The sequence below is a fragment of the Mus musculus genome, chromosome 16, assembly GCF_000001635.26.
Source record: "Mus musculus strain C57BL/6J chromosome 16, GRCm38.p6 C57BL/6J".
Classification (NCBI taxonomy): Eukaryota; Metazoa; Chordata; class Mammalia; order Rodentia; family Muridae; genus Mus; species Mus musculus.
The window spans coordinates 60,471,663-60,495,418 of record NC_000082.6 but is presented as its reverse complement, the minus strand read 5'-3'; the positions used below and the strand labels follow the sequence as shown (position 1 = coordinate 60,495,418).

General features: G+C 35.1%; 1 protein-coding gene across 3 annotated transcripts in view; it reads left to right on the top strand.

Moving 5' to 3' along the window:
• The window catches only part of Epha6 (Eph receptor A6), a 969,479-nt gene that overhangs the window by 115,493 nt on the left and 830,230 nt on the right, over window positions 1-23,756 (top strand). Inside the window, exon 3 of one of the 3 annotated variants that reach the window (XM_006521787.3) lies at window positions 11,509-11,628. The exons of the other annotated variants lie outside the window; for them this stretch is intronic. The gene's annotated coding sequence lies outside the window, so the exon portion shown is untranslated. The remainder of the gene's footprint in view (window positions 1-11,508; window positions 11,629-23,756) is intronic. 3 annotated transcript variants of the gene reach the window in all.

Genomic DNA, 23,756 nt, shown 5'->3' with positions numbered 1-23,756 from the left:
TCAGGGAAATGCAAATCAAAACAACCCTGAGATTCCACCTCACACCAGTCAGAATGGCTAAGATCAAAAATTCAGGTGACAGCAGATGCTGGCATGGATGTAGAGAAAGAGGAACACTCCTCCATTGTTGGTGGGAGTGCAGGCTTGTACAACCACTCTGGAAATCAGTCTGGCGGTTCCTCAGAAAATTGGACATCGTACTACCGGAGGATCCAGCAATACCTCTCCTGGGCATATATCCAGAAGATGCCCCAACTGGTAAGAAGGACACATGCTCCACTATGTTCATAGCAGCCTTATTTATAATAGCCAGAAGCTGGAAAGAACCTAGATGCCCCTCAACAGAGGAATGGATACTGAAAATGTGGTACATCTACACAATGGAGTACTACTCAGCTATTAAAAAGAATTAATTTATGAAATTCCTAGCCAAATGGATGGACCTGGAGGGCATCATCCTGAGTGAGGTAACACATTCACAAAGAAACTCACACAATATGTACTCACTGATAAGTGGATATTAGCCCCAAACCTAGGATACCCAAGATATAAGATATAATTTGCTAAACACATGAAACTCAAGGAGAATGAAGACTGAAGTGTGGACACTATGCCCCTCCTTAGATTTTGGAAGAAAACACCCATGGAAAGAGTTACAGAGACAAAGTTTGGAGCTGAGATGAAAGGATGGACCATGTAGAGACTGCCATATCCAGGGATCCACCCCATAATCAGCATCCAAACGCTGACACCATTGCATATACTAGCAAGATTTTGTTGAAAGGACCCAGATGTAGCTGTCTCTTGTGAGACTATGCTGGGGCCTAGCAAACACAGAAGTGGATGCTCACAGTCAGCTAATGGATGGATCATAGGGCTCCCAATGGAGGAGCTAGAGAAAGTAGCCAAGGAGCTAAAGGGATCTGCAACCCTATAGGTGGAACAACATTATGAACTAACCAGTACCCCGGAGCTCTTGACTCTAGCTGCATATATATCAAAAGATGGCCTAGTCGGCCATCACTGGAAAGAGAGGCCCATTGGACTTGCAAACTTTATATGCCCCAGTACAGGGGAACGCCAGGGCCAAAAAGGGGGGAGTGGGTGGGCAGGGGAGTGGGGGTGGGTGGATATGGGGGACTTTTGGTATAGCATTGGAAATGTAAATGAGCTAAATACCTAATAAAAAATGGAAAAAAAAAGAAATGAAATGTTCACTATTTTAAAATCTTGAGTCATAAAATTTGAATGTTTTACAAATGGGAAGCATAGCTTGAATTTATAAGATCATACTTTGAAAATGATACAGCATGTTCAGAAGTGTGTTAACTCATTCTGTTTTACAAAGTTTCATGTATGTATTCAGTTTGTAGACCCATTCTTGCTCATTGAAAGTTATATATTCTAGCTGGTATATTAAGGAATACCAAACAACTCTAGTGATTTAAAAATATCATGTGTGACATTTGATTCAGAATTTTATTCCACAATCTTATTTGATCCTGTTTGTAATAGCACACAGGTCTTTATTTTCAAATGGAGAACTTTTCTGTTAAACTATTACATAATGAGAATTTAATGTGTTTAATATTGGAGCTTTGTGGTAAATTCAAATAAATATATAAATAGAGCAGTACTACATTCACAGATTTGTGACATAGTGATTGGTTCACATGAGACAAAATATAAAGTATACCGTCCTTTGCTATATCAATCATGCATATAAACACACCCCTGGACTATGCTCAATTTTCAATAATTCAATTCCTGTGTAAAAGGATATAGCATATAATTTTTACACTGATACTTCCAGTAAATAAGAGCAAATATCAGAATGTTGCTCATAATAGAAGAAATCTAAAGTGTCCTGAATTTTAAAACTAGGAACCCTTTTGCAAATAATTAAAGTTCATAAAATCCAGCTGAAGAGCAAGAATTACATTTACATGTCTGAAAATAATATATCTAATAAAAAGTTTTAGGAAGAATTCAATTAAAGTTTGTGACAAGATAATAAGTTCCATAGAAATTCATAACGACATTAATTCTGTCTACAGAGAAATGTTGTCTCTTGCTTAAAAATGACTTCTCTAGTCACTTCATTTAATTTAGCTTTAGGGAATTTTTAAATATATATTTATGTCTATTTCAATAAGAGAAACCGTCCTCTTAAGCCTATTGAAAAAGCAATTATAGTTGACTATAATAATTTTAGGTATTAAGTACTATTTAAAACTTCCTAGCTATAAAAATGCATGCCTTTGGCTAAAGTAGAACTGGGCATCCATCTCTTATAATATGTTCCCTGATGTTTCTTTCCTTTGACAAATTACTTTGCTGTGAGTTTTTGTGCTAGTAAGTATAATGTGAATCCTTTTCCTTTATGTTAAATATAAAAGAGTACATAAAGCATCGTATATATCTGACAGTGTGGTAAAAATTATAAAAAAGAAACAAAAATGCCAAACACTGGCAAAAATCTTTACAAGCTATGTAGTGATTTCACTCAAATAATTGTTGATAGAGTCAAACAAATCTATAGCACTACTAGCAACACACAAGATTAAGACATTTAAGTGATTAATGGGTTTTCTAATATTATTCCAAATACTTAAAAGCTGTCCTAGTGGACACCAAAATGTGGAATGACATTTGTTTCTAATCAAGACAAAATATTTTCCAAAGAAAATAGTTAAAATATTTAGCCAACTATACTTCTGGTATGTTTGTCATTTCAACCTATAACAAAATATATTTAATTTTTAAATAAAATTAACTATTTGATATCTATGAATTAATCAAAAAATATGAATAATTGCTTTCTACCTCTTTGAAGACTTATTTAATGATGATCAACTTCCAGAGGCTCCATCTCACAATCACAAATTAATAAATCAATTTAATTTATCCTTGTAGGTGTGCCTCTCTCACAAGTTACACAATGTGTTCATAGCATACTTTATCTATTTAGTAAGAGATCAATTCTCCATTTACATTTTATAAGATAAGAATAATTGAGAAAGAAATTTAGAACTCTCATATTACACTAGTAAAGATTAAGTAGCAAAAGCATATTTGAACAATACTAATGATTTTATTATTCATTTACTTATTCATGATCAATGTTTTGTAAATGTTACAGAATTGCTTCTATGGGTTTGTAACATCTCATGCCAATTGAGGTTGTTGTTGTTGTTGTTGTGTGTGTGTGTGTGTGTGTGTGTGTGTGTTTTAATTCTTCTCTCTTTTTTTTTTTTTTTTTTTTTGTGGTTTTGTTTTTTTGTTTTTCGAGACAGGGTTTCTCTGTATAGCCCTGGCTGTCTTGGAATTCACTTTGTAGACCAGGCTGGCCTCGAACTCACAAATCTGCCTGCCTCTGCCTCCCAAGTGCTGGGATTTCAATTCGTCTCTTATACAAAGTCCCAACCACAGTTTCTGCTCTCTCCACTCTTCCCAGGCCCTGCCCACCACCTCTCTTTCCCATATCTATTCCTCTTTCATTTCCCTTAAGAAAAGAGCATGTGATAGCAACCGAACAAAGAACAAAGCATAACAAGATGCAATAAGATGAGGCACAAACCTTCAAATCAAGGCTGGGTGAGGTGTTCCAGTAGGAGGAAACAGAAAAAAGAGTCAGAGACACCCTCATCCCCCCTGTTAGAAGCCCCACACAAACACCAATCTAACAACCATAACATACCATATGTGCAGAGTCCCTCCCTCCCTCCTTCTCCCTCCCTCCCCCTCCCCACTCCCTCTCTTTCTGCCTAATATTTGGTTATGGGTCACTGAATATTTTCCCATCACTTCTCATAGTAAACCTCTCTGGTAATGGTCTTGGCTCAATCTAGTGATATAATTAGACCTAATTAGGCTAGACCTAGTCTATGAGCATTACAGAATATGATTAGGAATCATTCCATTAATTTCTTAGGTATCTGGGTCTTCTAGCTTCCAGTTCCTGCTCATCGGCTTCCTCTTGTGGTTTGGGCCTTAAATTAAATCAGACATTGGTTGGCTAAACCCACAAGTCCTGTTTCTCCCAACATCAGAAGCCTTGCCTGCTTACAGAAAATACCTAGTTCAGGCTCCATAGCCTCCACTATTAGGAATCCTCACTGGGATTACCTTAGTAGAATCCTGGGAGTTTCTACTGCACTAGGTCTCAAAATGAAAAGAAAAGAAAACAACCAAACAAAAACAGCAAAAATACATACATTAAGGTCAATGGTTCTCTACCTCTCTAATGCTATGACTCTTTAATATAGTTCCTCATGTAGTTACACGCTTCAAACCATAAAACTATTTATATCATTGCTAATTCATAGCTGTAACTGTACTACTGTTACAAATCCTGACATAAACGTTTTGGAAACAGAGGTTTGCCAGAGCAATCATGGCCTACAGATTAAGAACTGTTGATTGAGGTTAACCATACTTGTGTGACTACACAGATGTCAATTTGTAACTAGAGTTATTTCAGAATCTTAAAGTCTTTAATCATCATTTACATGTAAGTGAGTATAGTCTCTTCTTTTGTCCGGTCTTCTTGATAAAAGTTAAAGCCATTTGTAAACAGGAAGTCTCAATTGAGAATAGGCTACCATAACGGGCTTATTGGCAAACCTGTGAAGCCTCCTTTTGATTAATTATTGATGTAGGAAGGCCAGATCATGGTAGGTGTTGTTATTTCTGGAAAGATGGTTCTGGAATATGTAAGAAAGCATCCAGAGCAATTCATACGGAGCGAACCAGGAAGCAGCATTCCAGAGTGGCCACCACTTCAGTACTTGCCTCCAGGCTCCTGACCTGACTTCTCTCAGTGATGGACTGTGATGTGTAAGTGTAGGTGAAATATTCACTTTTATTGGCTTTTGTGGCTGGTGTTTCATTGCAGTAATAGAAACATATAACATTGTATGTTTTAGTGTGAATACAAATATTAAGAGTGCTGAGTGGTGTGTGTGTGTGTGTGTGTGTGTGTGTGTGTGTGTGTGTGTGTGTTCAGCACTATTATTTGCTTGGGCTTAGAATAAGCCAAATTTAGGACTATTTGGAACATTTAAATAATTAAAATGTTCAGACATTGTAGAAAATAGGTCATTTGATTTATGTAAACTCAAAGAACAATATTATGTTTAAATCAAAATACTATTGAAACAGACACATATATTAGTTATCTTGGCCCACAATTATTTACAGTCATTAATTCAAAATTCAAATTGAAATCAAATGAAATATAGATATTCTCCTATATTTTAAGAATAGATATGACATATAACTTTATCTAGAAAAAATATATGTGAAACTTTTTCATAGAAATGTATTTCTGAGTATTGTAAATTTGAAAAAATATTAAATATGAAGTTTTTACATTTTTCTTCTACCAAAAACTATCTCTCTGAATGTTAATCCTCCATATAATTTTAATCATCATTGCCTTTCATCCTGAATGATATAGTCTGTTTTTTACACCAAGGTAAAAGGACAGTTCAGTATCTAAGCCATCCAAGACTGACCAACCTGTGCCAACATGATACTTTAAAATCTGGGTAAAATAAGGAAAATGCATTATGAATTAAATTTCCTGATTTAGAATAACAAGGTTCTGTTAGTAGTGCATATATGTATGTATAATTTGCTTCTGTAGATTCTGACATTCATCAGTAGCAACTTACTCTTCCATTAACACTATTGTTTACTTTACCATTCAAAATATAAATCACTAACTTTAATTTGGTTTTATGGCCAACAAATTCTATTTGGAGTTGAATATACTCTAGCCCATGATTTTGAAAAAAAAATGTTATATTGTTTTCAGACTTGCTTACCTTCCTGATTATGGATGTCTCTGTGATGAAATTCATGAACTTGGTTCACTGTTGCTGAAAACAGTATTTAGTTCTCAATTTGGTCGGTCCCCTTTCCAGTTGTTATTATAAGCACTTGCATGTGTAAAGGCCAGTGCACTGTTGTTTTAGTATTTAATCATTTTTAATTCTCCCTCTGTGTACTTTAGGGATAATCAGATCCACTAATCATGTTTTTGGTTTATTCACTGTGTTTTCCTGTTGTGTTTTCTGGTTTTTATTACTTTATAATTAATGATATTCTATAATGGATTTTTTTTCTGGTCCAGAGTTTGGTTCATTTTTGTTTTATTTTGTGGATTCTGAAACAGATTTATCTTTGCCATTTTAAGTCTATTAGAGTAACCTCAACACCTAATTTTTTATTTATTTCAGGAGTTATATATATTTTCCTGTTTATACCGGGCTGCATTTTTCTTCTTTCTCAATAATAATCATTATTATATAGTGGAATATGATTACTATATTTCAGTCTGGATTTTGTCATTTAATTAACTCACAGATAGCTGGTTTTCAGAAGTTTACTGGAGATAAATCTTTTATATGCAAACATAATTTTATTTTAAAGTCTGGTCCCATGAATTTCAGTTGAAAGCACAGTGTTTGTTAAGGCCCTTGAAATTTGTGGAATTTGTACCACAAATGTATTCCCTTTCAAGCTGGGACCTAAAATCTTTACAAAGTTCCTGGGGACTCATTTGTTTCTGCTGTCACTTGGTACATGAACAGTTTGAGTCCAGTAGGGACTGTCTGTGTGAACATGGTTCCTTTACAATCACTCTTCCCTAACAGGCTTTTCAGAAACACTCCAACTCTAACTTCTAGGTCCCCTGAAAGCCAGTAATCCAACTGCTGACTTTCCAAAAAGTGGTCAAAAACATTGCATCTTTGTCTTATGGTTCTTACTAACAGCAGACTCCCTCCCCCAGCCCCCTCCCTCCTTCACATCCTTCTCACCCTCCCACCCGGGAAACGTAAGAGTGTATAAGGTTTCACACTTGAGACCTATGGCAAAAAAAAAAAAACAAAAAAAAAAAAAAAAACAAAAAAAAACATGCCTACTCAAAATGTCAAGTTGGATCTGGCAGCCAGATCCTCCCTGCATCACTCAGGATCTATGTGTTATAAGACCCCCCTGGCTGTCATTCCTCACTCCTACCCTAAAGTTTCTCTAGCTCAGGAGGCTGGGCTGCTTTCCCCTATATAATCCAATTATTTGTGGTTGCCCCTTTTTTGTACTTTGGGGAGTTTCCCTGTTCTCACCCTCCCTTTCTGCCCTCCTTTCCTCACATGGAACAGTGTCATGTCCACTCTGGACTCTCCCACATGTCTCTACCTCTGGCTATGTTCTCCAGCACATCTGCAATAAACCTTTTCACTCCACCATACTTAGGACCATTCATAGTTATTTCCTTTTCTGTGTCTTCTTTTCATGCATCTGGTCCCCCAAAACCTAAACCAGTAACAAATGTCCTTTCCTTTCTTTTTTTTTTTCTTTTCATTCAGAGTGAATGTCTAGTACATGAATTTTTATTTCACAGGCTTCATCTTTCAAGCATATTATGTATTCTCTACAGGACTTCTTTGAGGATACCAATCCTCTTTTATGGAAACTTCGAATTCATGATTTAATAACATGGCAAAGGTTATACCTCCATCTTGATTCCAACCCGTCTTGCAAGCACATTGGTGGTTTCTATTGATTACCAGCTGCCCATCTTGTTGGTAATTTTAAAACAATGAAGTGAGCCAACTGTGAGTCTTAATTTTCTCTGTAAGGATGTCTGTGGTAGTACTATTTATGAACTTTTATTACTTTTATTGTTATTTTATTTTCTCTGTATTTTTGCTTAGAAAATCCTCCCTTCTAACATCAGTTCATGTTCAATTTAAAGAGCTGCCTTTACTCGGGGATTAGGAAAGAAATGGCAGGAGAGCCCAAAAAGTGCGTAACTGTTGTAGTTCATGAATTCAAAGTGTCTGTGACTACATGCAAGGACGAGCACAAGATCAAAACATCTAAGCCAGCATGTTGAATATGCTTGAAAGATAAAGTGGAAGTGGAGTGGGTGGTGGATCATAAGGCCACACCCTAGATAATGACCTGTTTGCAAAGGATGGCAATTTAGGCAGGGAAGGGAGCCATTTTTCTTCAGGGATGCTGTTTATTTTTGGCTGCCCATCTACAATGGATGATTCTATAATCATACACATAGGAGTATATGTCTGACAGCACCAAATGGATTCAGTAGGTTTAAAAAGGAGAGAATTAGTTGGGAGATAAACAGGTGGGTTGGGAAAGATAGGGGACGTTATGAAGGGGAGATAATGAGGGTAATTTGATCCAAAATGTGATCATTTGAAATTTCTGAACAATGAAAGTAATAAAAAATGATGCTTTTAAGTTAATTACAGTTTTAGTATAGTATTCAATAGTTGCCTATATTAGTTATGTATATGTATGTTGTTGAAACATAACACACCCTACCTATGTATGGTGTATCTAGAATGTTGCCACTAAAAGAAAAAAAAATAAAAAAAACAAGCAATGGCTGATGAATCACTATTGTCTTCTATTGAATGTACTGTTCTGTCCAGAATGGTATAGCAAATTACCACAGGTTAGGAAGATTAATATGTAAACACATTCTTTTTCTTGGTTCCTCGGACGTAGGCAATGAACTGATAGCTTTGGTAGCAGGTTAGGTTCTGCTTCTTGTTCTTGAGCCTGCATTTCACTCTGTTCTTACATGGTAGAACAGGCAAGGGCGTCTCTGAAGCCGCTTTATATGGGTTTTAATTTTTTCCCCATGTGTGTTGCTTTTCTTTTCCATCACTGTGATAGAATACCTAAGAAAATCAACTCAAGAAGGGAAGAAACATGCCGGTTCGTTCATGGTTTCACAACTTTCATTCATGGTCAGTTGGCTGCATTGCTTTTAGTCCTGTGGACACAGAAACATGGCTGAATAGATTAGAAGAGGAAAGCTGATGTCATCGTGATGTGTGTGAAGCAGAGAAAGAAAAGAGAGGAAAGAGAGAAAGGCCAGGGAAGAAGATAAAAACCCACCTCTTAGTTCTCAATGAACTCATCAGTGGATTAAGTTGCTGATGAAGATGGCTCCCTCACAATCCACTCACCTGTCCATATACCAGCTAAGGATCACCCTAGGGCTGGAAAGGCGACTCCATGCCCACATAATAAGAAAACATATACCCATGACATGACCTAACACCTCCCAAACCTCCATAAATCACAGTACTCACTGGATCTCACTTCAACCTGTAGGTGTAGTCAAAAATGCTTCCAAGTGTTGTATGGCTTACAGCCTGTAGAAGCTCTATTAGATGATAAACCATAGAGGATAAAGTGTCGATTGATATCATCAGCAAAATACATTAGTTTTGAAAATAAAATATGTTTGCTTTAGTTTTCAAAACGCTTTCTCATAGACTGTGATTTCTGTTGTTGTTGTTCTTGACTCTTCAGCAACAAAGCATGTGTTTTGGTTTGTTTGATTTCTTCCATCATCTGAAATTTCAATCTATTGGATTTTGCTTCCATCTGCAAATTGACAATAAGCTGACATTTATTTACAAGATGCTGGTAAAGAAGACACTGCCACACTGTTTTTCAATATTAATATATTCAGATTTAAAAGATAATTAACATTCTAGGCTTTGTGGGGTTTTATTTCAATAGATATGTGAAAACTTCCCTTTCAGAACTGTAGGCATCGCATCGTTTTCACAACTACCAATCTCACTCCAGTTTCTCAAGGCCACAGGCTTCCAAAGGTTCAGTGCCAAGTCCTCGAACTTAAGTGTCTGTAACACATTTAACCTGTTTGTAAACTCCTTCGCCAGAGATGTTTCTATCACTGAATCACATTTCCATGCCCACAATGATGTCTTGTCCGTGCTAAACAAAAATGTTAATGACATGTTTTCTCTAATAAAATGTGTAAATTGCTTTTCCCTTTAATGGATTTTAGTTACACGAAGGAATGCATTTGTACAAAATAAATTGACAAAGATAGGTTTTTTTACTAAATGCAATATTGCACTTTAATTTGAAAAGATGTTTGGCTTTCTTTTGAAACCATAATCACTTAGAGATTGATGTCAAGCTCTTTCAAATATTTCTAAGTTTTAATATTAAATCTTGATTAAATCTGATTATGCCATGTTATAAAACTTCTACTAGCACATTGAATTTTCATTTTAATCTAAAATTATCATATCAATAAGTGATCATTTGTTTTTCAGAACTAATTTTTCAGTCTTTCTCTCTATTTTAATAGTCATGATTTTGAAATAATGAAACCTAGAGTTTTAGAATTTTTTAGGTGGCAAAGATATTCCAACTGGCTTTGTATTTTACTGTTATACAATAAGTATTGAATAAACATAATTTTACTACCTTTATAATACCAATTATAGGAATGGGTATATTTTAAATATTTCTAATATTTTTAATATTTCCAAGGTTGTTGAGTATTAATAAATTTTATTAAGAATCATATATTAAGAGAGGGTAGCTAGAAGAGAAGGCATTCCAAATTAAAATAGGCATTGACAATTATCAGAAACTAATAATAAAAATAACATTTTCCTAATATAAGAACATAATTTTAAGTGTAATAGCTTTAATATATTATTTTTGCTCCAAGCATTGTGAGATTAAGTCTTCATTGTTATTTAATTTTACTATGTTAACACCATAAGGGAAACAATAACTTTATTATTTCAACTTACACTGACTCTCATTCAGGTTATGGAGATCTGAATAGTTTTTGATCTCTAAAGTTCATGTAGATTTTCTAAACTTTGAAATGTAGAGATAAAAAACCATTTAAACCTCAGTAGTCACTGTTTCAGTAAGCTCTGCTCTTTAAATACAAAATCAATATGAGCTATCCTATATTATGATATCAATAAACAATATGCTACATATGCACTTTTAGAAAATGTAACTAAATCATATGTAGTTTGATTCCTTGTTTTATAATAGATATTAAGGAAAGTAAAATTAAAACATTTTATGTTATAATTAATTATATTGATTATTTTAACAAATTATGGATTGTATTTAGAACTTTGAAACTCATTGTTGAAATATAATTATTGATATTTTGATTTGGGGCTAACACAAAAATATATTTAGCCATGATTTATGTTAATATTATTTTATATCTATATAATACATTTAGGAATAGTTTTATCAATTCATTTCATATTTTCTAAGTTGCAAAAGACAATAAATGTTTAGACATTCTTGGAATCTCAAATTTGAAGTAGAAAATATCAAAGCCCTTGTTTTTTACGAAGCATCATAGTTCATTTTCTATCAAGACCATGATCCTAACTAGTTCAGCTTCCCTTAGAATTTTCATCTGTGTATTTATAGTTCTAAGGATGCTTATTTGCTTTTCAAATTTTATCTTAATCTAAATCAATAGTATGAAATCTTTTTATCTTGAAGATATTGCCAATTTAACATGGAGGACTCATTAGGTAAAAATGAATTTTTTTAATGTCATACCATATAGCACCTTCACCATGCAAACTCGCCAAAGCAGAATGGAAACAAATCCTCCTAAGAAAAATTTGATATAGCTTTCCTATGCTTTTCCAGACCTATTTCCAACACTGCTAAAAGGGGGGAAAATTCCAGAAGGCACTGAAGAGACCGCCTCTCCAGACCCCGCTGTTACCTCTGCTCTGGATTCACAGGCTGCAGCTCCCTAGGAGCCAGGTTGGAAAAGTTTCTAGGAAAAGAGATTATTCATGTATAGCATATATTTTAAGTACAAAGGGTTTTTTTCATGCAAATTTGTGTTTTAGGCCCCACAAGTACATTAAAAGTCCACATATTAGTTTGAAATTCACATTTGTTCTCTAGGCTTTTAAAAATATCAAAAATGAATGTTTAGATTTTTTTAATATAATATTGAAATGTAAATGGCTTTAAGGGATACAAAGTGAGATTATTGAAAACATGGTGTGGCTGTTTTAAGACGAACCTCAGTCTCTTCTGATTCCTTTAAGATTATAAAGTATGAAGTTAAATTTTATATTTTTTCAAAAATGTCTAAGCTTTCTCATATAAACAATATAAATGACAGTATTCTTATTTTGTAATTCTCTTTTTTTTTTCTATTCCTCAATTCAGAGAGATTTCAGAAACCTTCTTGGCATGAATGGAAAGTTAAGAGTAATAACTCTGCATATGCTGTTAAAGTCCATGTCTAGTGGGAATCTTCATAGATAGGCCCAAAATATAACACCATACTTAAAGGGACATTTTATCTAAGCTTAACATGAATTTAAACTGGAGGATTGGTGAATTTTAAAAGTAGAGAGAACCATCATTAATAGTGTCAGTGTGCAATGCATTATAGTAAAAAAGAATGAAACTCTCTTAATGCACAAAGACTACATATAATAACTACGAGTATAAACGATATACCCAGGAGATATACAATTGATGTCTAAAGTATCCTATCTAATGCTAATTACTCTCTGAATATGAAAATATGTAAAAATTATTTGAATAGTTCAAGATCTAATACATTTTTAAATAAAAGGTCTAGAAAGCTATAAATCAGAACTCAGATACTTTAAATCTGAAATAATAAATACAAAAGTAGAAATTACACATTCATATTTATAAAAACTAATTTTAAAACAATATATTTATTGCTATCTACTTATATAAAGTATGAGATTACTAACATTTTTAGGATTTTAAAAAGAGAATTCATATAATAATCTCCAAATGTTTTATAGCCTTTTTGCATTTACATTGTATTATAATTATTGCTTTAAGGGGTATTTTGTTATTCATTCCCATGTATTACTAATGTTAATGCCTATAGAAAATAATTAGATCTCACTATATCATTTATATTTCTGTCTCCCAGCAGTATGAATAAGTTGAAATTAAGTGTTAATTACATATAAGCTCAGTTGATAGAACTGAATATACAAAATCAATTATTTAAAAAAAATCATTACACAAAAACATGCACTGCATTAGCTTCTGTGAAAATGGCTTCATTATTCTAGCAGAATATATTCATTTCTTAATTCTTTTTTAAGTTAAGTAATTTTTAACTACAACCATTGCCTTTTAGTTATTAGCTACTGATAATTACGACTTACTATTCTTTTTAAAAACTTTTATTCTTCTATGATGCATGACATCCTTACCTCCTGACTGCAGCCCACCCTCCCTCCATTCCTCCCAGCCCTTCTCCCCATCTTCCCTCTTCCCAGATTAACTTCTCCTCTGTCTCCATCGGCCAAAAAGGGGGAGTGGGTGGGTAGGGGAGTGGGGGTGGGTGGGTATGGGGGACTTTTGGTATAGCATTGGAAATGTAAATGAGCTAAATACCTAATAAAAAATGGAAAAGGAAAAAAAAACGAAAAAAAAAAAAAAGAAAAGAAAAGAAGAAGAAGAAAATTATAAAACAGGACTTCTGGGGATATCCTTAATTCTTTTTAATTTTACTTTGTTAAATGTGTTTAGAAATATGATTCACAGCTTCTTTTCTATACACATGTTCAATGTTCTTCATCACATTCAGTGCCTATATGTCTTAATGCAGAAACATAAGATGCTCTGCTTTGAATATACAAATCAGTTTAGCTAATGGCCCTACTCTAACATAGCCTGTTAGAGCACTGGCATGTCCAGACCTAGAACAGATGTGTACTTTATATTTAAACTACAAACAACATTATGCATAATTCTACAACTATTAATATGACTGAAAAAATGTGACTAATAGTGTGACTTACAAAGTCAATTTGTTAGATCCATTTGAGCATCAAGGAAAGAGTAAATATTCTGTACTTTTTCATCCTGAAACATGGCTGACAAATGTGGTTCCTCTTGTCTTCATGTGAACTCCCAAAATCAAAAAGAAACAAGGAAGCAGTTAGTAAAGAGAAAATGAGCCAATAAGCCAAAATTTCTAATTTGTTGAAATATAACAAGATTAAGCCAATTATCATGTTAGCCAATAAATATTATTTTTGTACTAAATACCATTTTCAGTTAAAAAAAAAGGAGTGGTCATAAATTAATAAACTTGTGGACAGTGACATGTACAGATAAATAACAACCCTCACTCCTATTCCCCATGAATACAGTACATCTTCAGATAAGCTGAAAGGAAAAAAATGTAAAAGCCTGAAGGTTGTCAGGCAGTGGTGGCACAGGTCCCTAATCCTAGTACTCAGGAGGTAGAGGCAGGCAGATCTCTGTGAGTTTGAGGTCAACCTGTTCAACAGAGTGAGATCCAATGATATATAAATTTAAACACTACATACATGTTAAAAAGTTATAGGCCTATAAATCTGTAGCCATAGTTAAATGACACGTAAATCAATGCTGACTACAAAAATAGTAGAGCAACATAAAGGATATCTTAAAAGACAAAGAAACCTGAGAGAACAAATATGTGCCTGGGGAAAATATTTAAATATTTTAAATATTTCCAGCAAGTATTATTAGCCTTTAAACATCTATGGATAACAAAGAAATGTCAATATTCAAATAACTCAAAAAGTGCTCAATGGAATTAGAGGATTTTCTTCCTTTGAGGGTGGGGGAAAGAGAGCGTGCTTTTAGAGCAGATTCAGTCTCCCAGCACTATGAATGAGAGGGAGCAGGCATCTCCTGTTGCTTCTGCCGCTATACCAGCCCTTCTGCAAATCTATTGATTTCCTGTGGCTGATATCCCCACACCATATCTCAGTACCCACAGTTCACACTAGGACTCACTCCTAGTGTCCGACAAATTCATGACACCATGAATCCACCATTGTTTTCAGGCAGACAGATTCAGTTTTCCTAGACATGTCTCTGTGCTCTGGTGATTTGGCCCTTTGTCCACTGTAACTCTGGTTGTTCAGCACTTTCTCTTTATTAACTGCAGACAGTGACTGCATTTTGTTCTTTCATGTATTTCCTCTTTCCCAGCAGTGCCATATAGCTAGAATCATCCACTCTGTGTCTTTATTTCTGATTGTTTCTTTTACTTAATATTAAGATCCATTTTAACTTCCCCTCTGTCCCTACTTGTTATAACACCTAAATTCCATTTCACACTGAATATTTCATTATAAATAAATGTGTGAATTTTTAGATTGAAACCTGTAGATGATTAGAATATTTCTCATAAGCGTTTTCTTTTTTAATTTTTAATTGGTTATTTTCTTTATTTATATTTCAAATATTATCCCCTTTCCCGGTTTCCCCTCTGAAACCCCCCTATCCCTCTCCTCTCATTTTCAAATGACTTGTTAGGCAATAATATTTTCTTTTACTGTACTTGGCATAGTAATTAATGTCTTTACATCATGTACTGGGGAGCATAAAAAGAAAGGCTTACAGCAAGTTTGTTACCAACCGTGAGACTATATCTTGAAGAGAAATAAAAACCACATATTTCAAATCTCATTAATAAATGCATCATTTATTCTGTGGGAAGATGACTTAGTTCATTAAAGTTAAGATAAAAAATATTAATTTCAAAATTGACTGGCTTTATTGGTTAAAGCCAAACCAAAAATAAGACTTTAATAAAAATAAAGTCCATGATGTCTAATTTAATATATTAATATATAATCTTTATGAAAGGAATGTTTACTATTTAATTTTTCAGCCTACTTACATATCTTTTTCTATCATGAATTAAAGATTATTAAAGATATAGAGTATTTCCAAGTTTTGAAAGAATCTTACAAGGGTGTTCATTGATGTACTAAATATCTATATATCTACTATTTGAGATGGTTTAATTTCATTAATCCATATAGATATAGTAACATATCAGAGTTATACAGAAAAGATTAAGGGGTCCCAGGAAAGATTAGTTCCCTAAGGTTAAATTGTCTTCTCCACTAGTATTGCCCATTTTGAGTGTCTGCAGGTGAAGCCCTGAGCTAGTTGGATATTTATGCATTATACCTCAGCAACCTCTAAGGAGCTACTGCCGAAGTGGTGTGTGTGTGTGTATACCCTTTAGTATTCAACATAATGTTAAATGAACTAAAAGATTGGTTGCTTTGCTATTCCTATAAGACATCACTGCCAAGGCAAGTAACTTAAATAAAAATGAGTTTTAGAACAACTAACCGTCTGCCAGGGTGAGTGCATGGCCATCATGTTAGGGAGCATGGCAGCAGGCATGCAGCTATGGCAGGGCAGCAGTAGCTGAGACAGCTTAAATCTTGAGAAACAAACCTGAGACAGAGATAATTGGAAAGTCGTGAGCTGTTGAAATCCAAAGCCTACCACCAGTGACGCCTCCTCCAACCAGGCCACACCCCCTAATTCTTCCCAAAGAATTATAACAATTGTAGGCCAAGTATTCAAATATAAAAGCCTGTGGAGAGCAGGCATTGCCATTTAACCCACTGTATTTGGTGTAGAAGACTCAAGAAATTTTTTTCTCTTATATCTGACTGTTAAATCAAGCGTGGGAAGATGCTTGATTTTTAAATGTCTATCAAATATAAACTAGGCAAGGACCAGCCATCATGCTGAATGGTAGAGAAGTGAATTCCCCTTTCTTTGTGTGTAATTCTATTATAACCCTGTAACTCTATACTATAACTGAAACTAGTAACATGAAAATAACAAAGTATCTACTAGTTGTAAAAGATTTTTAGTTTGTATAAGGGTATTGAAATAATAGACTATGGATTGCAATTCTAATTATTTATTGTAAGGGTTACTACTAGTTGGAGACAGTTTTAAATACTCTCCTAAATGCTCAGTATATTTATTATTTATATAAGTTACTTATAATGATATTATAAGATTGAATTGAGAATTAAAATAATATTTTAAAGAAGTGCATACAAGAATGCTATTTAAGAGTGCAACATGTGGGCCGTAACCCCATTGAGGGTTAAATGACCCTTTCATGGTAGTCACATATAAGATATCTTTCATATCAGGCATTTACATTACTATTCATAACAGTAGAAAATTACAGTTATAAAATAGCAAAGAAAATAATTTTATGGTTGAAGGTCATCACAACATGAGGAACTAAGGATTGTAGCATTATGAAAGCAAAGAACTACTGCTATATAAGGTTATTAGCACCTGAAACTACTATAATTAGTTGAGTTAAAGGAGATGTATGGGATGTTACCATAAGTAACAATTTCAAGACAGAAATATTACAAGGGAACAGGTTGTAGGGATGCTATTTTATTCACAAGACATTTGACTAACTTTAAGCACAATTTTTAGTTTGTTATTTCTTTTCAATGATTGTTATTAAAATGTCAGTATTTGTTCCAAGTGCTGTTCATGTCTGTTATTCTTAAATTGAAACTCCATATTTCTAGAATATCTATTCTTCTATGGTCATGGTTGTAATGATCATAGATTAGTTGTTAATGAAGATATTTTCTAAACCTAGAACTTTATTCTGAAGATCAGCAAAGTACTGTTACTTATTGTTCTTTATATCAGAAGCGAGACTCTGAATCCAGTGATGCCCTCAGCCATAGGTGACAGGACTCTTGAGTCTGTTGACATGGTGATCACCATACATTCCCAGTTTCCATCTGCCCTTACCTGTGTGCAGAGGTATGTGCGGCTATGTCGTGTCCCAAATAAAAATGAGAGCCGTCTGACCTTTGCTCTCTTCTTTCCTCTTCTCCATCATCCTTCTCTGTCCTTTATCCCTGCCAATAAATCTTTCCCGTGGAACTGTGCTGGTCTGGTGTGATCTGTCTGATGAGCCTCCATACTAGCAGAATTGTAAAAATACAATATTTTACATTCAATATTTTATAGCCATAAATTTGAAATTCTTTGTATCATGTCCTTAGTGTCATTTTTTAAATTATACTTCATCTTATGTATGGCAATATACTTTGCATATAAATAACACTATAATGGGAAGAATTGATACAGCTTTTATATGGGAGGGGGGCATAATAAAAAATATACTGGAAACATGGTAACTATATTCTTAGAGTGGAGACTTTTGTTATGAATAACAGAGAGAAAATATTCAGAGTCATCTGGAAGAGTTCATAGCAGAGAAAGAAAAAAGTAAACTAGACTTGGCCAAGGCTCTGGCAATGGAGCTGGAGAGAGTGAGAGAGAGTAAAGATATAGAACTAGCAAGAGATAGATGAGGCAGGGACAAAATTCCTTGCTATTATAGAGAGAACAAAGGGGTATCTGGGAGAAGGGAAGCCTGCAGAGGTGGAAAGGTGTGAAGGGCCAGGATTCAAGCATGGGTAGTTTGAGATATACAGCAAGTAATTGTGAGTGGGACTGAGGGAGATTGAAGGCCAGAATTGTGTTTGATACACAACCACAGGCATATGTCACAGGCTGATATCTAACTGCCATAAATCCTTCTATAGTCTGGCTCTAGCCTTATTTCTAGGTATATAGACTTACTGAAACCTAACAGCTTAAAAAAATAAATTAAAAAAAAAGGAAAATATCAAGTCACACACACACACACACACACACACACACACACACACAAATGCCAGAACAATAGAAAATCACTTTTGCTGTATTGGGTTAGCTTAATAATGTATTGAATCGTCTATTTTCTCTTGTACTAGTGGTCAGTGGAATTAAAATGAAACCCAGCTTCACAATCAATGCTGCAAAGAAGTTGCTTGTATCTCTCACTTCCCTTAGAGTTTCTCCACCAAATGTAACCTACTACAACTACTAAATTTCTATTTAGTAACAATACAGCTTTAAAACCTTTCAGTCACCTGCCTCTATCTCAATTTACTATAGGGAGTTGATTCTACATATTTGGAAAATTGGAATATACCTAATTTCTAAATGTATACTACTCCTTTCCTCATTGCCCATATTTGAGTTCTATCCACAGTTGCAATCCCAGGGTCCTTGGAACACCATTTCTCTGTGTTTTTAGGGAATCTTTCATTCTCTGGTACTAGGGTCTACCCTAACTGCTCAAACCTTCCTTCACATACTTCTCCCTCATCTTCAGCTAAAAAGCCTCTTAGCATTTAGGCAAAAACAATTTGCTCAGGTGCCTGAGTACCTTCTCTTAGGGTCTATGCGGCAGAAGTATTTTGGTGAATTGGTGAAGGGCCAAAGAATGCAGCAAAGATCACTCTACCATGCAGCAGATGCCATGTAAGAAATTGATTTACTATTGAGAGGGCACCTCAGAGAATGGACAAGAGAGAAAATAACAGACACAGAGAAACAGAGTGAGAGAAATAGAGCAAGTTAGAGAGAGGGTAGACTGTGATGGTGGAGACCTTTTAAAGGATGAATATGTTGCATTTGGTAGCTGGTGATTATGTGGCTGCTGACTAAGTCATTAAAGAAATGGGGTTAAAATTCCTCACTGTTTTTTAATTATAAACTAATGAATACAAAGGGATGATGGTGAAGCAGGAATGGGGGAACATGCTCTTTAGACTGGCTCCTGCACTTTGTTGGCATTACCAGCTTTGGAGACCCAAAAACCTGGGATTCTGACCAAGTCCTGAGAGAACATGCTAGTTGACTCACTCTTCAGGCTCTGTTGGACCATCTGGGGCTAGGGACATGCAGGCAGCAGTTGGAGCATTTTGTGAGGCTGGGCCACCTGGAGCCAGCCACTTTGAAGCTGTCTTGGGTGCTGATTTTAAGGGAATACTTGGAGCTGGTGGGTTGCTGAAACAGATATATATTAGAGGCAGAAGGTAAAGTTAGGGATTTTAAGAAAAATTTTTAACCAGGGTATACATTTGAAACTCTTAGGCCCATATTGTTAGTAATTTATTAGGTAAGTGGTATCCCAAGACAGACAGACAGACAGACAAACAGACAGAGAGACAGACAGAGACAGAGACAGAGACAGAGACACAGAGAGATTGATTTCACCCTTAGGAATATGTAGAATAGGCAAGTAGGAAAACAAGATGTTGAGTGGCAATATTTATCTGGAGTCCATTTGGCCCATTAAAGGTGGATTCAAGCCAATCCTCCAAAGCTTACATGAATTTAAGTTTACAAGAAGAGATGTTTTAGATATGCTGTGATTCATTACTTTTGTTTGTAATCTGTACTGAACATTGTAGAAAATGAAGAAGACTCATACCTTTTTTTGTGTGAATTAGGCACTTCAGGGTCCAGCCTACCTTGTCTAGGCAAATCCCAGCCAGCAGCGACCCAGTGTCCTGCTCATTCAGAGTTTAGACAAGGTCCTGATAGCCATCAGAGTAAAGGAGAGTTTTTCTCCTTATAGCCAGCTTTGCTACATTTAAAGCAAGATCAAGATTGATCTTTTGTGCCCATGATTTCTTTGGAGGAAATCTAAGGTGTGGTGCCAAGATATGGTACTTCTCTCTATCACAGTAAGCTTTGTTATTATCATTTTCATTATTGTTGTTAAACAGTAAATGTCATAATCAGTACCATTATCTATTAAATATATCTAAAGTAAACAAACTATGATTATTTCTAGTTACTTGTTTTTGTCTTAATTTAAAAAAACACACACAGGAGTCTAAATGAAACTTATTCTTATAATTAATTACAGTAGTAGAACACATTGAAGAATTTGATCATTTATAAGGTGATCATTTATATATGCATTAACTTAACTATCCTTAACAGTTTACAATAAGTTATTAGCTTTTATAAGACTAGAACTTCACATTCTATCCTGTTAGGTTTAGCCTTGAAAAAAAAATACCAATTTTTGAGTTGAAACCCTTTTTAGTATCAAAGTAAAACTTTTAATCATAAAGTCAATAGAAAGACTGGGAACTTTATTGATCCTTTCATAGTGCACCATTATAGAATATTACAGTTTTTTGTAAGGCTTAGTTTATATAAATAGCTAAAGCTTAAAGTGAGAAAAGACAAAGAAGTTGGAATAATATTACTGTGAACTTGAAGGGACCTTAGTATTTTATACATCTTGATTATCAAATGCAATTTATTTATCAAACATGTTGTTACTTATCTAAATTTTTTAGCACATTAGTATTCAACCATTAGCAAAGACATGTCGGTAGACATAAATCCTAACTCAGCTGTTGTTAGCCTGTGGGGAATTTTATAATCTTAAATTTTTATCATCATACATAGTATATTCTAAACCAGAGTTGAACCACATATATAGTATGATGTTGCAAATGTAACCTTAAATTCTTATCATCAAAGTTCTATACCAATCTAAAATATTAGAGACTTATAATTGCTTCCTTAGTCTAAACAGGAGACAAAGTGACACACAAAGAGCTCACTCAGACTAAGAAGTTTTCTAGTTGTTATTCTAAATCATGTGGTTTCTGGAGATGGTGTTTGTTGTTGTTCTATACCATGTGGTCATCTTAATATGCTGTTTAAGTCACATGGGATATATCCCTTAACCTTAGCAATAGTGGGTGTCAGACATGCAGCTGATTAACTCTTGAGGTCATTCAAAAAGATATAGGAGAAGAACATGGTTTAAAACTATGTTTTTCTAATATATATGTGTGTATGCAACTTGGTTTCAACTCTCAATAAAATAAATATTTTCATATATATTCAAATATACAGAACCCAAGTTACATATACAAGCACATATATATCCTAAATAGTTTAAACACACAGAGACAGAGAGAGAGAGTTAGTCAAATATAAGCCTTTTCTTTTATGTTTAAAACCATTTTTACAGATTTTATAGATATTTAAATCATAGCCAACTTACAAATCCTGAGATAAGAATTTCCAGAATATTGTTTTAAAAATTAATTATTTTTTCATTTACATTCCAAATGTTGCCCCCATTTTCAAGCCCCCCCCCTGCAGAGTTCTTCACAATATCCCTTGGCCTCTGATACTCTGATAGGGTATACCGCACCCCCAGACATCCTCCTTCCCTGGTACATCATGTCTCTACAGAATGAGGCATATCCTCTCCCACTGAGGCCAGGCAAGGCAGTCCTTTCCTATATGCGTGTTAAAGGCTTTGACAAACCTTTGATGGCTTAGTCTTTGGGAACTTCCACAGGTCCAGTTTAGTTGATATTGTTGTTCTTCCTATGGGGTTGCTATTACCATCAACTTCTTCAACCTTCCCCTAACTCTTCCATAGGGTCCTGATCTCAGCCCAATGGTTGGCTGTGAGTATCTCTATCTGTCTCAATCAGCTACTGATGGAGCTTCTCAGAGGATAGAAGACATAAAGAGCAATTCTCAACCACATATGGACAAACAAAAATCTCAGGATAGCCAAAACAATTTTGAACAGTAAAAGAAAAAAAAATCTTCTGGGGAAATCACCATCATTGACCTCAAGCTATACTACAGAGCAATAGTGATAAAATACCACATGGCATTGATACAGAGTCAGACAGACCCATTAGTGGAATATAATCAAAGGCCCTAAAATCAACCTACACACTTACAGACACCTGATCTTTGACAAAGAGAACCAAACCATACTGTGACAAGGGCGTGGAGGGAATAGGGGATCTTCAGCAAATGGTGCTGGTCTACCTGGTGGCCTGAATGTAGAAGAATGAAAATTGATCCATATTTCTCAGCCTGCACACAGTGTTATCTTAATAGTTTCTCTCTCTCTCTCTCTCTCTCTCTCTCTCTCTCTCTCTCTCTCTCTCTCTCTCTCTAAGAGTATAAAGAAATTGTATAGATAAAAGTTTGTTTTTTTTAATTGGGAAGAGAGGCCCCTTGGTCTTGCAAACACCAGTACAGGGAAATGCCAGGGCCAAGAAGTAGGAGTGCGTGGAGCAGGGCGGGGCGAGGGTATAGGGGACTTTCAGGATAGCATTTGAAATGTAAATGAAGAAAATATCTAATAAAAATTGGGGAAAAAGAGTGGAAAGTAGAGAAAGTGTTGGGCAGAACAAGTTTAGATATAAGATATTTGAGTATCACTTGTGTATGAACTAGCAGTTGTTAATGATTTGTGGAAATTTAGAAATCAATTTTGCCAATTTGGGGGTCATTGATCTATACTGAGGCCAAGCTGTTATAATAAAATATGATTCTATAGAAGAGAGAAAGGGCCATAAAACAGAATAAAATGGGGATGTTTCCCCATGTTTCAGCTCTAAGCTGAAATTATGTGATCACAGGCTGAAGCCAGATATACCCACAAATATGCAGTAGAAAGGGGAGCCAGTAAGTGTCTTTAGTAGAGAGATTCATAGGAGTGTAGAAAGTCATATCCTAGAGGGAAAGACCCTCACATGGTGGGAATACTCAAGGTGTAATAGCTGCCTCCAGAAAGTAGAGACTCTTATGACATAGGACAAGGAAAGGAAAGATTAAGGGACAAGGAGAAACAATGTATGCCCTTGTGGAAGGCACAGCAGGCCACAGGGAAGCAGCAACTGAAGAAAGGTACTCTAGAATTTTGAATCAAATTCATGAACAAATGATCCATACATACCTTAGGAGTCTTGGTTTAGAGTATTGCTGCAGGTGCAATCAGGTGTGTGCAAGTTATGTGCACGTAGCAGTTGGCCTGCTCCTTTAAGAGACTCACAAACATACTTCAGCTAGGTCTAACTCTGGCTCCCGTTATGCAACAAACCTAAAATTCCATCCAGCATAACTTAAAGACAGGACATTTATACAGTGTGCTAGGAAGGAGACCAGAGAAGAACAAACAAGACTTGGAGCTAAGAAAGAAAAATAAACAGCTAGTGGGTAATGTCTCTCCATTTCTCCAGTCTCTGGCAGGAGTTAAGGAGGTCCCCAATAACGTTGGGATCTAGGGTGCTGCTGGACAGCCACTTTGCTCATGTAAAGGTTATTGAGGCTATATTCCACTGCAAAGGCAGATAAGTTTAGAGGTCCCTAAGGCAGGTGCTAGTGGAGTGGTTGGAGGATCTCCA